The sequence below is a fragment of the Geotrypetes seraphini genome, chromosome 4, assembly GCF_902459505.1.
Source record: "Geotrypetes seraphini chromosome 4, aGeoSer1.1, whole genome shotgun sequence".
NCBI lineage: Eukaryota > Metazoa > Chordata > Amphibia > Gymnophiona > Dermophiidae > Geotrypetes > Geotrypetes seraphini.
The window spans coordinates 309,745,127-309,762,170 of record NC_047087.1 but is presented as its reverse complement, the minus strand read 5'-3'; the positions used below and the strand labels follow the sequence as shown (position 1 = coordinate 309,762,170).

The window sequence follows — 17,044 nt, the reverse complement described above, 5'->3', positions numbered from 1 at the left end:
TCCTCTTCCCATCATTCTCAATATCAGATTCCTACTATTTTGTGCCCATTGCAGAACCTATTAGTACACTTTGGACTATCACTCTGAATTTGGAAGAAGAAAATATATTTGCTGTAAAGGTTTGTCCAATACATCTAAGGCAGTGGTCTCAAACTCGCGGCCCGGGGGGCCACATGCGGCCCGCCAGGTCCTATTTTGAGGCCCTCGGTATGTTTATCATAATCACAAAAGTAAAATAAAACAGTTTCTTGATCATAGGCCTCGTTACCTATAAATGACAATATTATTATTAAGACTCGGCCAAAAGGAAAGATTTATAAACTATGAAGAGTTTTACCTCATACAAAATTATTATTTATTTAATAAGACATTAACTATTTTTTTCTGCGGCCCTCCAAGTACCTATAAATTCAAAATGTGGCCCTGCAAAGGGTTTGAGTTTGAGACCACTGATCTAAGGGGACAGAGGGAACCTGAGAAGGACTAATGCAATCTTTGCTGCCCCAGCACACTACTTAGCCTCAGTAACCATTTCTTATGTTCCTGGGAAGGTTTTGAAATTGGTCAGTGCCCACTAGTGCTGCCTGATTCAGGAAAAAAAATTTCAATTCGATTCGATTTTCCTGTCCAAGTGGGTGTTTTTTTTCAGACATCCTGGTGGGTTTATTTTACAGCCTCTATACCCCTTTTATAGCCTCTTCACCCCCTTTGCCTTCTCATAACCACACTTTTGCTGTGATGTAAACAAAATAAACAAAATGGACTTTTCCTCTCTCTGTTAAATCCTAGCTCACGTTTGCGGTCTAACACCAGGCTTTGGCAGGACACATGTTTCAAATCTGACACACTGTAATCAGAAAATGGAAAATAAAATTAGTTTTTCTACCTTTTGTTGTCTGGTCATTATTCAAATCTTGTTGGTCCCAGGCTCTGGTTGTCTCCTGATAACTTGCTTGCCAGGGTCTCCTTCTTTCTTCTTTCTGCATGCTAACCATCCATCTTCTGTCCTCCCCTTTCATTTCCCTTCCCTCCCCCGGAGGTCTGGCATCTTTCTTTTTTTTCGTCTCCATCCACAGATCCACCTTTTCTCAACTACCTTTTCGTCCAGCATCTCTGCCTCCTTCCCCCCAACCCCAGGGTCCACCATCTCTCCCTTTCCCTTCCCAAATACTCTCCTATCCAGTATCTCTATCCCCCCTCCACACCATCCCTTGTGTCCAACTTCTCTCCTTTTCTGTTCCTTTCCTCCCTAAATCTCTCTCCCTCTCCTCTGTTTTTAGACCCATTATTTCTTCCACATCCTAAGTCCGGCATATGCATGTCTCTTTGAAACACCCTTCCCTTGAAGGCCTGCACCCCACCCTTGAAGGTCTGCCTGTCCCCCCCTGAAGGTCTGCCTGTCCCCCCCTGAAGGCCTGCCTGTCCCCCCCTGAAGGCCTGCCTGTCCCCCCTGAAGGCCTGTGCCACCACCCCTGAAGGCCTGCCTGTCCCCCCTGAAGGCCTGTACCTCCCCAAAGGACTGCACCCCCCCTTCCAAAAGGTCTGTGTGTTCCCCCTGACCTCCCAGCGATCTTCTCTGCAGGCTGCTATTAGGTAAATGGATGCACGGGAGGCCAGGAGGGAAACCAGACACCAGCACTTCCCGACTGACCCTCCCCTCTTGCCCTCTAAAGCAGGTGCGGCAGCGGCTGGCCAGCAAGAGGCAGCACTGCCGCTCCTGCTTTAGGGGACGAGGGTCAGTTACTGAATCGGGAAGCCAATTTTTTTTTTTTTGCTTTAAATCGATTCGAATCGATTCACCCTAAGTGAATCGGTGAACCGATCAGCACTAGGGCCCACTGCATGACCCTTCCCCTAGCTACAAAAGTGTTTAGAAACGATTTAAGGCAGTGCCTTTTTTGTTGCCTGGTGCCAAGTTTACAGAGCCATCTTTCACTTGCACCATGGGTAGAACCATTCTTAATGAAATTTAAAGAAAAGTTTAAAACTTTTTCTGCTAAAGCTGTTGGGGTCTGGGGGTTTAAGAATGCTAGAATAGCAACTTTTCTGTTTTTCCTATGTTATCTACATTAGCATCTCTGTTTTGCTTGTTTCTTGAAAATTGTATGAATGCTTGGACTGAATCTTTCATCTCTTTTTTTAATTTATTATTGGACTTCTGTGTCTTATGTGGATTTTGTGATTTTATACATTTGTAAACCGATGAAACCTGTAAAGCTGGGTGGTTATGATTATCTTTATTTGATATACCACCTTTCCTCAAAGCGGTTTACAATACACTGAATAATAAACAGGTGTTATAGTAATTTCTCTAACAAACAAAAGTATGAATATTTTAAAACACAAGGCAATTAGGATAGCCAATTCAGGATTCTGTACTTCCTAGTTCCATCTGTATGGGAATAATTAACCCTACCCTCTTCAGCAGAGGGCCTTAGATACAGGTCTGATCATTTTTCCAAGTTATTTTTGTCCACAGATACTGATTAATAATTCCAGGGACTAAGATCCCTTTGATTGAATACTTTACATCAGTGTTTCTCAACTTCTTCAAGCCAAGTACCCCCTAAGCCTAACAAATATCAACCGAGTACCCCCGCCCAAATTCCATCCCATAATAATAGTACTAATTGTAATGCAATTTCTTCTATCCATTTTTCATATACACACAATATAATCTTAGGGCTAGATTCACTAAGCTTACCGATCGTGTTCCAATCAGTTTGCAACCCCTTTGCGACCCCGACCTGATTCACTAACCTATGGCTGATCAACCTCGATCCATGCATGTAAATGAGGGGGAACAGCATGCAAAGTAGGCAGGTAGCGATTCACTAAACAAAATCTGAAACACCGACTGTGCTGACCAATCAACAAAAAAGCGACTGTTGGGGACCAGTTGCACATGTCCTTTCCAACTGCCTTCTCCTGCTCTCTGCCGCCCTGCTCAGTAAAAAAAAAAACCTCCTGCTCTCTACCCCAACCCAATTCTCTGCTCTCTGCCGCTCTGCTCAGTAGAAAACCTCCTGCTCTCTGCCCCGACCCGATTCTCTGCTCTCTGCCGCCCTGCTCAGTAAAACTCCTGCTCTCTGCCCCAAATCTCCTCTTGCCGCCCTAACTCGCCACCCTGCTCTCGCTCCGACTCTCCTCTCGTCGCCCTGCTCTCTGCCCCGACTCGCTGCTCTGCACCCTGAATCTCCTCTTGCTGCCCCGACTCTCCTGCCCTTGCCCCGCAGTGTAAGCCTATGGTTTTAATCCGCAAGTTTAAAGCGGGTTAAAACCACGGGCTCTCAAAGTATTAAAAAAAAAAAAAAAAAAGCAGCTCTCAGCTGTGTAAGCATGCGCAGACCATCTATAAACAAAGATGATAGTCTGCGCATGCTTCAGGATCACACACTAGCGATCCATGTGGCTGATGGGAGGTGTTCCTCCAATCGCTCCTATTTGCATGCTAACCCATTAAGAATTTTTCAGTCTGCCGCAGATTGGCCACGGATCAGGCAGGTTAGTGAATAGCCCTTAATACATAATGGTAACCATAAAATTTTTAAAAACACAAAGCACACTGTAAGCAGAGAAAATGTCAATTATCATTTATATTTGGGGTTTTTTTCCAAGAGGTCAAGGCAGATGACTTTAAAATATGCAATGTCACCTCAGTAACAACTACAGAAAAATAGACAAATATAGTGCAAAATATAGACAGCAGATATAAATTCCCAAAACTGACACATTTCGATCACTAAATTGAAAATAAAATCATTTTTCCTACCTTTGCTGTCTGGTGATTTCATGAGTCTCTGGTTGCACTTCCTTCTGATTGTGCATCCAATATTTCTTTCTTTCTGCCTCCTGCATGCTTCCTTTCCTCCAGACCTCATTCCATTCTCTAACCAACATCTCTCTCTCTGTCCCTCCTTGAGTCCAACTTTTTTTTCCCTCTCCTTTGCCCCCATTGGCAAAGGAAGAGGGGAAAAAGAGAGAGAGATTCAGGGTACATCTCTCCCACTCCTTCTGCTGCCACATCCAACATTTCTCCCTCTTTCAACCAGTCCAACACCTCTATCTCTCTGCCTCCTGAATGCTTCCTCTCATCCAGTCCTCATTTCAAAGCATTCCGCAAAGAACTCAAAACGCTACTTTTCAAAAAGCATATTCAAAACACCTAATCTCCTCTTCCACATACACCGACCAGGTTACCCACTCCCTGACACCATATCCTCAACTGACCAAAAAAAAAACAAAACCTAATTCATCCTACCGATTCATATTACCTACCAACGCCTGGAAAAAGATTTGATATGTAATGTAATATAACTGCTTTCATCCAATGTTACCAAGTCTATACTCATTCTGTAACTATGTCTTACCCTAAATGTCACGTACCCTCCTGGAAATGTCCAGCTTCTTCTTATGTAATCCGCTTTGAACCGCAAGGTACAAGCGGAATAGAAATCACTAATGTAATGTAATGTAATTTCCTCCCCAAACATCTCTCTCTGTCCTTCCATGAGTCCAACTTTTCTTCCTCTCTCCTCCACACCTATTGGCAACAAGTCTCCCTCTCTCTCACTGTCCATCTATCTTGAGAGGCATCTTTCCCACCCTCTCTACTGTCACATCCAACATTTCTCTCTCTCTCATCCCCTGGATCATGTGCAGCATTTTTCACCACTGCCCACCAACCCCATGCCCATTTCTCCTTCTATCACCCCTCTCCAGCACAATGCCACCCACATATCTCTCTCCATCACTATGTCCAACATTCCTTCCCCTTGCAATCCCCTTTGCCCCTCTGTTCCCTCTCCACCACTATATCCAACATTTCTCCCACTCATTCTTCTCTCCCCATTCATCTCTCTTCTCTCTATGACCAATTTTCCTCTTTTTTCCTTTCCCCATGTGCCACCACTTTTCCCTCTCACTCTCACACATACCCAACAATGCTCCCTTTCTATTCCCTCCCTCCTATGTCTCAAGTTAGTGCCCTCTTCCTCCCTCCCTTCTGTGTCCCATCTTCATGCTCCCTCACTGCACATAAGTAGCTGCACGTAAGTAGTCCGTAGAAGCCATTGCCGCCTACCACCTGACACGACCAGGGATCCTTTCCTTCTTGCTCATTCCCCCCTCCCCCCGAAGCTGACCCAGTTCTTGTTCGAGCTGCACTTGCTCCTTCTGTGTTCAGTAGCACTCCTTGCAGGGAAGGCGCAGGCAGCGATTCACATGCTGCATGTGGTTGACACACAAGCCTTCCCTCCGACGCCAACTGACATTGGAGAGGTTTCCAGATCAGCTACTTATGTGCAGCGTGTGAATTGTTGCCTGTGCTGTCCCTGCAAGGAGTGCCGCTGAAGACTGAGGGAGTGAGTGTGGCTCATACAAGAACTGGGTTGCTTCACAGGGGGGGGGGGAAGAGAGGATGGACGGACAGGGAGGGAGGCATCCCTGGCTGCGGGAGGGGTGGGTAGGAAAGTGGGAACCCCAGTGCCGGCAGCTTCAATGGATGGACGGGAATATCCTCTGCAGCGGCCAGGCCACATATCCCCAACAAGCGGCCCGCATACCCCTAAGGTGGAGGTGGCTTGGTTGATAAGTCAATGTTAATTTTGTGTACCCTGTCATTGAAGTAATTGGCTATAGTCTGGAGGGAAAGTTATGGAGAAGTTTGGAGCATTTTAAGCAGAGAGTTCAACATGGTAAAGAGATGGTAAGGATTGAAGCCAAAAGTGTCAGTCAGGAAGGTGTAATAATTTTGTTTGGCAAGTGAAAGAGCAGGCTGGAAGGAGGTTAGGAGGAATTTGAAGTAAATGGAGTCAGTATGGGCGTGAGATTTGAGCCAGAGACATCCTGCAGACCTGGCAGAGGAGTGTAAGTAGCAGATTTTCGGCTTCAGGCAGGGCTAGGGTTTGGCATACTTTACAGGGTGTGGAGCAAGAGTATCCAAAACAGAATAGTAAATTTTCAGGTTTAGCCAGGGCTGGGGTTTGGTGCGCCTTATAGGGCGTGAGATACTATAGGAGAAGCGAGAGTATCTAGAGAGGAGGAGAACGAAAGATTAGGTTTCTTACCTCTGCTAATCTTCTTTCTTTTAAATACCTCTAGAATCTACACCATAGGGTTATTTATCTCTTCCAGCCTTAAAACTGTAGGGAACTCCAAACCAATTTCTAGCTACTCTCTCTATGGATTCACCAGTGGTCGGGTAATTCTTCTTCCAAGGCTACGCTGAGCAGTTTGCCTTTCAAAGTTTTTGATCTTGTTTGGCAAGGGTCTGGATGACCTCATGGCCAGTGTTCAGGACCATAAGCCTAAGGTGCTATCTGGTTCTAAGCCTCGCCCAGCATGGGGTTCAGGATGGCTGAATTTTCATCCCTACCGGCGCCCCACCATAACGCTGGGTCCCTGGCGACAGGACAATGGCTCGGAGCTTCATCAAGACCTTGCTTCAGAGGTCCAGCAGTCTTCCAAAAAACATCTTCCTGCACCCTCTAAGAGGCAGTTCTGTTGCCAGGCTTTTGGTGCGTCTCCCTCAAATTGGGGGCAACTTTCGACTTTCCAACCAGAGTGGCAGAAGGTGACTTTGGACCAGTGGGTCCTAGAAGTGCTCAGAGAGGGTCTCAGACTGCAGTTTTACTGATCCCTGTTGAATTTCTTCCTGCCTTCGCCCACTGGACATCTGGAAATAAAGCACGAGCAGAAGAGATAGCCCCTATAGCTAAGGCTGTAGGAAATGAAACTGGATATCCAGGGGTGAGTAACAAATGACCACAGAGGGAGTAGAAGAAATTAGTTTGGAATTCCCTACAGTTTTAAGGCTGGAAGACATAAATAACCCTATGGTGTAGATTTCAGAGGTATTGTACAAGAAAATGGTGTTATAGAAGTCAGTAGATGAAGGGAGGAATGATACATTGATGAAGAAGGTGCCAAGGTCAATAGCCTGAAGGTTTCTAAACATATTGGTAGAGGAAGTTATTGAATTTTGTTACTATATTTTTGTTGTTGTTATCTGCTTTGTATATGGGTTATAAAAGGCAAAAAAAAAAAAAAAAATCAAGCATAATAAACTTTCCTAGGATGTTTGGCTTCAAGACAGTGAGAAGAGCTATTTTCTTCGATCATGTGGAAAAAATTAATTTTTAAAACAAAAATAAGAAAAACTTAGATATATTCTTAATACTACTTTTCCTTAAAAAAAGAAAGTTGGAGGTAAGTGAAGGCATGAGCTTTGTTGTCAATTCTTGGTTGTTCACTCTTGGGTTATGGAAATCGTATTTATATTTACAGACACAATACAGTAATAGCCTCAACAAAACATTTCCTACTTTTGTACTGTCTTTACTCTCAAAAGTTTAAGTTTATTTAAGTTTAAGTTTATTAGGATTTTTATATACCGCCCATCAAGGTTTTCTAAGCGGTTTTACAAATCAGGTACTCAAGCATTTTCCCTATCTGTCCCGGTGGGCTCACAATCTTTCTAACGTACCTGGGGCTATGGAGGATTAAGTGACTTGCCCAGGGTCACAAGGAGCAGTGCGGGGTTTGAACCCACAACCCCAGGGTGCTGAGGCTGTAGCTTCAACCACTGCGCCACACTCTAAAATCAGTCTAAATCCAACAATTCAAAATACAATGAAAAAAAAAAATCCTGAACAAAAACTTCTTTAATTTCATACTCTCACTTGGAAATAAATCAGATTGTATTGTCTAATCTGATTCTCTTATACTTATAATTAATCTCATTTTGAAAAGGTCACTAAGGTTAAAAGTCAGTTCTCATGAATAGGAGCTAGTCTAAGACCAGATTTACATGGCAGACTGATGATCTCTAATGATATCACTCCCACTGTAGAGCAGATCTCAGAATGCACCCTTCTCTTCTCTTCCCTCCCCAACCCCTACTCCTGACTGGAATATGCAGACTACCGTAGATTTCCTAGTGCCTAGGGTCTGGAAAGTTAAATTCACTGATGGATACTAACACTTGACTCACAGCATGACAAAATGCATATTTTGCCTGTGGAAAGCTGAGAATCAAGTTAGAGTGAGTGTACCAAAACAGACAGGAAAGTACAGATAAACTTCAGCTGAGCTGGAAATCTGGGGAGGAGGGAGACACAGCTCTGAAGAGAAGACATTTTTCTTTCATGCATGAATAAAAGTCTGTACTGCCTATGTTTTTTCAGCCATTAATTGTCATTTAACCAGAGAGCACATTACTTGTACTCTTGAAAGAATGTTTATTGAATATAAGTAAACAGTCCATTGATATTGTGTTTTACCATAACCATTTAAAAGCTTCACCCTGTACTACCATTATTTAGAAGAATGTCCCTCCCCACACCTCAATGGCAGTCACCTGCCAGGGATGGGCATTTCATTCCAAGCAATGTTCTCAGCAAGGTACAATCAGAGGAGGTACATTATGTAATGCACATAAATGTTAAATTATGAGACGTGGTATTATTTCTATTGTTCACCATCACTTTGGCTTTTGCTCCTGCACACAAAAGAACCTGCTAGTGAACAGAACTATTTACACCATAAATTTTTATACAAGTATAAATGTTATGTAGTCCCTGATTTCAAAAATTTGCTCATTAAGACAGTGCTTCTCAACTCAGTCCTGGAGTACCCACATTGTCAGTCTGGTTTTCAGAATTTCCAAAATGAATATAAATAAACTTGATTTACATACACTGCCTCCATTACATGCAAATTTCTTTCATGAATATTCATTGTGGATATCCTGAAAACCTGATTGGCAAGGGGGTATTCTAGGACCGAGTTGAGAAACACTGCTCTAAGACATTCTCGTGGAACACAATTATCTGTAGGTGGGAACATTCATGTTCTATTGACAATAGTTCTGCCACTTTAAAATATTCAGTGTGGACTGACCCAGTAGCAGTGTTGCATACTACTATGAAGGAAACAACTTCTGCTCCTTAAGCTGACCAAGGATGCAGCAAAGTATTCATGGCCTTGAGTAAGATCACACACTATCACATAACAGTGACACCTACAGGCCAGATTCAGGGTATAAACTAGTGCTGCCCGATTTGCCGATTCAAATTGATTCACTGATTCTCATTGGTGAATAACATAGTAACATAGTAGATGACGGCAGATAAAGACCCGAATGGTCCATCCAGTCTGCCCAACCTGATTCAATTTAAAAAATTTTTATTTTTTTTTTATTTTATTTTTTGTAATTTTTCTTCTTAGCTATTTCTGGGCAAGAATCCAAAGCTTTACCCGGTACTGTGCTTGGGTTCCACCTGCCGAAATCTCTGTTAAGACTTACTCCAGCCCATCTACACCCTCCCAGCCATTGAAGCCCTCCCCAGCCCATCCTCCACCAAACGGCCATACACAGACACAGACCGTACAAGTCTGCCCAGGTACCTGATTGTAAAAACCGCTTAGATAACCTTGATAGGCGGTATATAAAATCCTAATAAACTTAAACTTAACTTAATAAACTTAAACTTAATAAACTTAAACTTAATACTGGCCTAGTTCAATATTTAATATTATTTTCTGATTCTAAATCTTCTGTGTTCATCCCACGCTTCTTTGAACTCAGTCACAGTTTTACTCTCCACCACCTCTCTCGGGAGCGCATTCCAGGCATCCACCACCCTCTCCGTAAAGTAGAATTTCCTAACATTGCCCCTGAATCTACCACCCCTCAACCTCAAATTATGTCCTCTGGTTTTACCATTTTCCTTTCTCTGGAAAAGATTTTGTTCTACGTTAATACCCTTCAAGTATTTGAACGTCTGAATCATATCTCCCCTGTCTCTCCTTTCCTCTAGGGTATACATATTCAGGGCTTCCAGTCTCTCCTCATACGTCTTCTGGCGCAAGCCTCCTATCATTTTCGTCGCCCTCCTCTGGACCGCCTCAAGTCTTCTTACGTCTTTCGCCAGATACGGTCTCCAAAACTGAACACAATACTCCAAGTGGGGCCTCACCAATGACCTGTACAGGGGCATCAACACCTTCTTCCTTCTACTGACTTCGCCTCTCTTTATACAGCCCAGCATCCTTCTGGCAGCAGCCACTGCCTTGTCACACTGTTTTTTCGCCTTTAGATCTTCGGACACTATCACCCCAAGGTCCCTCTCCCCGTCCGTGCATATCAGCTTCTCTCCTCCCAGCATATACGGTTCCTTCCTATTATTAATCCCCAAATGCATTACTCTGCATTTATTTGAATATGCAATAGATTCGAACTGATTCTTTGTCCAAGAAAATTGGACTCACTGATTTAGCGACTCCTACCCTGGTGAGACTATGCCGATGATATCCAACTACTCCACCCCCTAAATCCTACATCCCCTGATGAAATAACAGAAATCAATCTAAAACTCAATAAAATCAGCCTCTGCTTTGGCATAACAAACTTTCACTGAACATCCTTAAAACTACTAGTGTCCTTTTCTCGCTCTCTCCAGATGAACATTTATGTCTACCCATCTGTATCGACTCTTCCTCAATTCAAACAGATAGTAAAGTTAAACTTCTCGGAGTCATTCTAGACAGAGACCTCACCTTTCTTCAACAAGTTAGTGCAGTTATGCAGAAATGTTTTCATAAGCTTAGGCTCATCCATTCTATCTCTTCTTTTCTCGATCCCCCCTCTATCAATATCCTGATTCACTCTCTTGTAATTTCAACCATAGATTACTACAATGCCCTTTATCAAGGTATAACCCAGAAAGAAATCTGCCGTTTACAACTATTGCAAAACACTGCTTTTAAATTAATCTATCATGCAAAAAAATTTGAACATGTCATTCCTCTCCTCCGCAAAGCACATTGGATACCTATTACTCATCGCCTCACCTATAAAAAAACCAAAAAACTCTAACCAACCGGCGTTCATAGATAAACCTTTGATCCCATACTCATCATCTAGGGCCCTCCGATCTAATAATCAAAATCTACTCTCCATACCGTCAATACGGGAACTGTTTTACGATACTACTCGCAAATCCATTTTTTCAGTCACCACCCCCTCTCTGTGGAATGCCCTCCCATTAGACGTTCGATTAGAGAACTCGCTTGAAAAATTTAAAGCCAAACTTAAAACGTTCCTCTTTAAGGATGCCTTTACTCTTTAGTATCAGCTTCCGCCTCTTAATCCCTTGATTCTTGTGAAGCTTTGAAACATGAAATGCTTCTTCTGAAGTGATTCCCATCCTAATGTTTTCCACTTCCCATTTATCATCCTTTTTATAATTAATTTTACTTCGATGTATTTAAAACGACCTTTCCCTCCCCTACTTTCCTTCTGTTTCATGTACGTTAACCTGAATTCGTCTAGGATTTTTAATATCTGATAAAATATTGCTTTTATTTATTTAAATTGTTTTTTGCAATCTTTTTATATTTTACACTGTTTAGACACTTGTTTTAATAGAAGGTATATCAAAAATAAAGAAACTTGATACCTCCGAGGCCTCCTAAAACAGCAGCGGTGGCAGCACTCTAAATGAACTGCTTCACGGCTTTCCCCCTGCAGCATCACTGGTGACATCAGTGACACAACAGAGGGAAGTCCTAGTGGGGCAGGTTGAGAAGCAGCCCGTTCATAGTACTGCCGCTGCTTTAGAAGGCCTTGGAGATATGTCAGGTTTTAAGGTGGGAGGATCGGAGGGGTGCTGCTGCACAGGAGTATGGGTGGGAGAGGAGGAAAGCTGCTGCTCAGGGGGATGGGAGGGGAGGAAAGAGGCTGCACATGGGGGGGAGAGAGGAGAGAATTGGGGTGGAGGAGAAGAAGGGAGAGAAGAGGAAGAAAGGGGTGAGAGGGAGACATCCTTCATATGGTGGAAGGGAAGGAGACATGCATGGAGAAGAGAAAGGAAGAAATGTTGGACAAAGGGTAGAGGGCAGGTAGAGATGATGCATGGGGAGAGAGAAAGAAATGTTGCACATGATAATGGAAGGGAGGAAAGAAGAGATGCTGCATGGAGAGGAAGAGAGAGGTTTGACCCAGGGCACAAGGCTGAAAAAACAAATGTTGGATATAACAGTGGAAGGTAGAAAAAGCACAGTTACTTACCGTAACAGGTGTTATCCAAGGACAGCAGGCAGCTATTCTCACTAATGGGTGACGTGATCCAACGGAGCCCCGATGCGGACGCCTCACAAGCAATCTTGCTCGAAGAAACTAGAAGTTTCGAGTTGCCCGCACCGCGCATGCGCGAGTGCCTTCCCGCCCATCGCAGGGCGCGACTCCTCAGTTCAGATAGCTAGCAGAGAAGCCAACCCTGGGAGGTGGGTGGGTCATGAGAATAGCTGCCTGCTGTCCCTGGATAACACCTGTTACGGTAAGTAACTGTGCTTTATCCCAGGACAAGCAGGCAGGTATTCTCACTAATGGGTGACCTCCAAGCTAACCAAAGTGGGATAGTGGGAGAGTTGGCAACTTAGGAGAATAAATTTTGCAATACTGTTTGGCCAAACTGTCCATCCCGTCTGGAGAAAGTATCCAGACAATAATAAGAAGTGAAGGTATGAACCAAGGACCAAGTAGCAGCTTTACAAATTTCCTCAATAGGTGTAGATCTGAGGAAAGCCACAGAAGCTGCCATTGCTCTGACCTTATGGGCTGTGACTTTACTGTGAAGAGGAAACCCAGCCTGTGCATAGCAGAAAGAGATACAAGCCGCCATCCAATTAGAGATGATACGCTTAGAAATTGGACGTCCCAACTTGTTTGGATCAAAGGAAACAAAAAGTTGAGGAATAAAAAGTTGAGGAGCAGTTCTGTGCGGTTTGGTGCATTCCAAATAGAAAGCTAAAGCACGTTTAAAGTCCAGAGTATGAAGAGCTGATTCTCCAGGATGAGAATGAGGCTTTGGAAAAAATACTGGAAGCACAATGGATTGATTGAGATGAAACTCCAATACTACTTTAGGAAGGAATTTCGGATGAGTGCGAAGAACCACCTTGTCATGATGGAACACTGTAAAAGGTGGGTCCGCAATCAACGCTTGAAGCTCACTGACTCGTCGAGCAGAAGTGAGGCCAGTGAGAAACACCACTTTCCAAGTAAGACACTTCAGATGAGCCTTGTCCATTGGTTCAAATGGAGATTTCATCAGTTGAGTAAGAACAATATTGAGGTCCCAAACTACAGGAGGCGGTTTGAGAGGAAAGTTGACGTTGAAAAGTCCTTTCATGAATCTGGAAACCACAGGATGAGCAGAGAGAGATTTCCTTTCAATAGGCTGATGGAAAGCAGCAATTACACTAAGGTGGACTCTGATTGAGGTAGACTTGAGACCAGACTGAGAAAGGTGCAACAGATAGTCTAAAACCAAAGATAAGGAGGAAAGTTGAGGCTCCTTATGATGAGAAAAACACCAAGCAGAAAATCTAGTCAATTTTTGGTGATAGCATTGCCTAGTAGTAGGCTTCCGTGAAGCTTCCAAAACATCCCTCACAGATCGAGAAAATTGTAGAGGAGCTATGTTGAGAGGAACCAAGCTGTCAGGTGGAGAGACTGCAGGTTGGGATGAAGTAGAGATCCCTGATGCTGCGTAAGCAGAGAGGGAAAAACTGGTAGAAGGTATGGCTCCCTGCTGCTGAGTTGAAGAAGGAGGGAGTACTAGGTTGTCTGGGCCACCGAGGAGCAACCAGAATCAGGTGGCGTGGTCGGACTTCAGCTTGACCAGCGTCTTTTGAATGAGGGGAAACGGAGGAAATGCATATAGAAAGAGATTCGTTCAGTCCAGAAGAAAAGCATCTGCCTCGAGGCGATGAGGAGTGTAGATCCTGGAGCAGAACTGAGGCAGTTTGTAGTTGTGGGGGGCTGCAAAGAGGTCTATCTGAGGCGTTCCCCACTGAGAGAAGATGTGATGAAGGGGCGTGGAATGGAGAGTCCATTCGTGAGGCTGTAGAAGACGACTCAAGTTGTCCGCTAAGGCATTGTCCGCCCCCTGAATGTAGACAGCTTTGAGGAAGGTGTTGTGGCAAATTGCCCAATCCCAAACTTTCAGAGCTTCCTGACAGAGGGAGGCAGATCCCGTGCTTCCCTGCTTGTTGACATAATACATGGCGCCTTGATTGTCCGTGCGAATGAGGACTACACGGTCGCAAAGTAGATACTGAAAAGCATTGAGAGCATGGAAAATGGCCCTGAGTTCCAGCAGATTGATGTTGCACTGACGATCTGCACTAGTCCAATAACCTTGAGTATGGAGACCATCTAGATGAGCCCCCCCAAGCGTAAGTCGAAGAATCTGTCGTGAGAACCTTCTGATGGGGGTGTGTGTGAAAAAGTAAGCCTCTGGATAGATTGGAAGAGAGCATCCACCAGCGAAGAGACTGTATCAGAGCAGGAGTGATCTGAATGTGAGGAGTCAGAGGATCGGAAACTTGCGTCCATTGAGATGCCAGGGTCCACTGAGGAATTCTGAGGTGAAGTCTGGCAAAAGGAGTCACATGTACTGTGGAAGCCATATGACCCAGAAGAACCATCATGTGTCTCGCCGAGATGGACGGGCGAGAGGAGACTGACTGACAAAGATGGAGAAGAGTCTCCAGACGTTGTTGAGGAAGGAATGCTCCGAGTTGGACAGTATCCAGAACAGCTCCGATGAAGGGGAGAGCCTGAGAAGGGTGTAGATGGGACTTCGGAAAGTTGATTTCGAATCTCAGACTCTGCAGGAACCAGATAGTCCGCTGGGTCGATAGGATGACTCCCTGAGACGTGGAATCCTTGATGAGACAGTCGTCCAGGTAGGGAAACACCTGAAGACCATGGTTCCTGAGCGCTGCAGCCACCACTACCAGGCACTTGGTGAAGACTCTGAGTGACGAGGCCAGGCCGAAGGGGAGCACTCTGTACTGATAATGTAGATTCCCCACCTGAAATCTGAGGTATTGGCAGGAGGCCGGATGGATAGGGATGTGAGTGTAGGCCTCCTTGAGATCCAGAGAACATAACCAGTCATTCTGCTCGAGGAGGGGATAAAGAGAAGCCAGGGTCAAAATGCGAGATTTTTCTTTGACTAGGAACTTGTTGAGCACCCTGAGATCCAAAATAGGTCGCAGATCACCCGTCTTTTTCGGAACAAGGAAGTACCGGGAGTAAAATCCCTTGTTCTGCTGAGCCAATGGAACTGGCTTGATAGCTCGGAGCTGAAGCAAAGCTTGAGCTTCCTGAAGAAGAAGGGCGGTCTGGGCAGAGGAGGAAGGAAACTCTCTTGGAGGATGTTCCGGAGGAACTTGTTGGAAATGAAGAGAGTATCCTTCCCTGACGATGGAAAGGACCCAGAGGTCGGTGGTAATAGTCGTCCATCGGTGGTAAAAATGATGGAGACGACCTCCGATAGGTGGAAAAACGGGAAAGGGCAGAACGACTGATATTATGCTCTCTAGGAGACAGTCAAAAAGGCTGAGGAGCCTTGGGTACAGCAGGTGGCTGAGGCTTCTGCTGCTTCTGATGATGTTGCCTCTTAACAGGCTGACAAATGGCAGGAGCCTGTTTCGGTGGAAAACGCCGTTGGTAAATCAGAGGTGGGCATGAAGGACGAGAAGGAGCTGGCTTCGGCTTAGGACGGAGAATAGACTGAAAAGACTTCTCGTGGTCCGAAAGCTTCTTGGTTGCTGCCTCTATGGACTCATCAAAGAGGTCAGTGCCAGTGCAAGGGACATTAGCCAGCCGGTCCTGCAGATTCGGGTCCATATCGATGGTGCGGAGCCATGCCAGGCATTGCATAACCACCGAGCAAGCAGTAGCCCGAGTAGACAGCTCAAAGGCATCATATGAGGACTGAAGAAGTTACAGTCAAAGTTGGGACAATGATGCCAGGACTTACTGGTACTCAAAATGTGCCCGCAAATCCAAGTAGGGCATAAACTTGGGAAGGATGGACAGAAAAAACTCGAAATAGGTAATGAAGTGAAAGTTGTAGTTGAGGACTCTAGAGGTCATCATAGAGTTCTGGTAAATGCGATGACCAAATCTGTCCATCGATGCCAGACCAGACACTCGCAGAGACTCTGCTCTCTGTAGAGAGTGTGCGTACAACTGAGGCACAGGAGGGGGCTCGACCTCGCGGGAGACCTCCGCATGCCCAGGCTGGATTTGAGAGAGAAGCTTCGGCTCCATTGTTGCAAAGAGCTGAATGAATTGCTTCTCCAGTAAGGTCTGGAACGAAGCCGGCAAGGATGGATCCGCGTCTCCAACGGGACCACCTGCACGGGCTTCGTGCTCCCTCGAGGCAGTGTGAGAGTGCTTGGACTTAGAAGCCTTGGGCATTTTAAGCACTACCGGGGGAATGGGCTGCTGCGCTAGCTGACCTGAAGAGACAGAGGAAGGCACCGTAGCCGGCGTCGAAGGCATAGCCGGTACAAACGAGGCAGGTTTGATGAGGCTCCGAGTAACAGGTGCGGGAGCCTGTGGAGCCTCGGATGAGGTCGATGGTGAAGCACCCTTCGATGACGAAAGTTCCATCGAAGACTTCATGCTGTAAAGCTGCTCCCACATGATGCAACGACGCTTGAAAGCACGGGCTGTAAGTGTTGAGCAAGGTCGGCATGATTTCGGTAGATGTTGAGGCCCAAGACACCGATGACAGCGTCGATGAGGGTCTGTCAGGGAAATCGCGCGCTGGCACTTGGAACACTTTTTAAAACCGGTCGCAGGCCGAGACATAGGCCAAAAAACTCCGCCGCGAGATCAAAGCCGCGGGGCTGCGGCCACGTGGCCTGCCCGGTCGAACGGATAGAAGAATTTTTTTTTTTTTTTTGAAAACAAGAAAAGTACGACGAAAATCAGCGATTAAGAGAAAAAGAACCCAAAACCGCGGACTTCAGAAGGCACAAGTGCAAAATATTTCACGCAGAGTCGAAGACGGACTTCTCAGCTCCACGGAAAAGTAAGAACTGAGGAGACGCGCCCTGCATTGGGCGGGAAGGCACTCGCGCATGCGTGGTGCGGGCGACTCGAAACTTCGAGTTTCTTCAAACAAGATTGCTTGTGAGGTGTCCGCATCGGGGCTCCGTTGGATCACGTCAGCCA

General features: G+C 45.2%; 1 protein-coding gene across 20 annotated transcripts in view; it reads right to left on the bottom strand.

Annotated features, from left to right (window-relative positions):
- Positions 1 to 17,044, bottom strand: part of TCF7L2 (transcription factor 7 like 2) — a 629,988-nt gene that overhangs the window by 211,288 nt on the left and 401,656 nt on the right. The window lies entirely within an intron of this gene.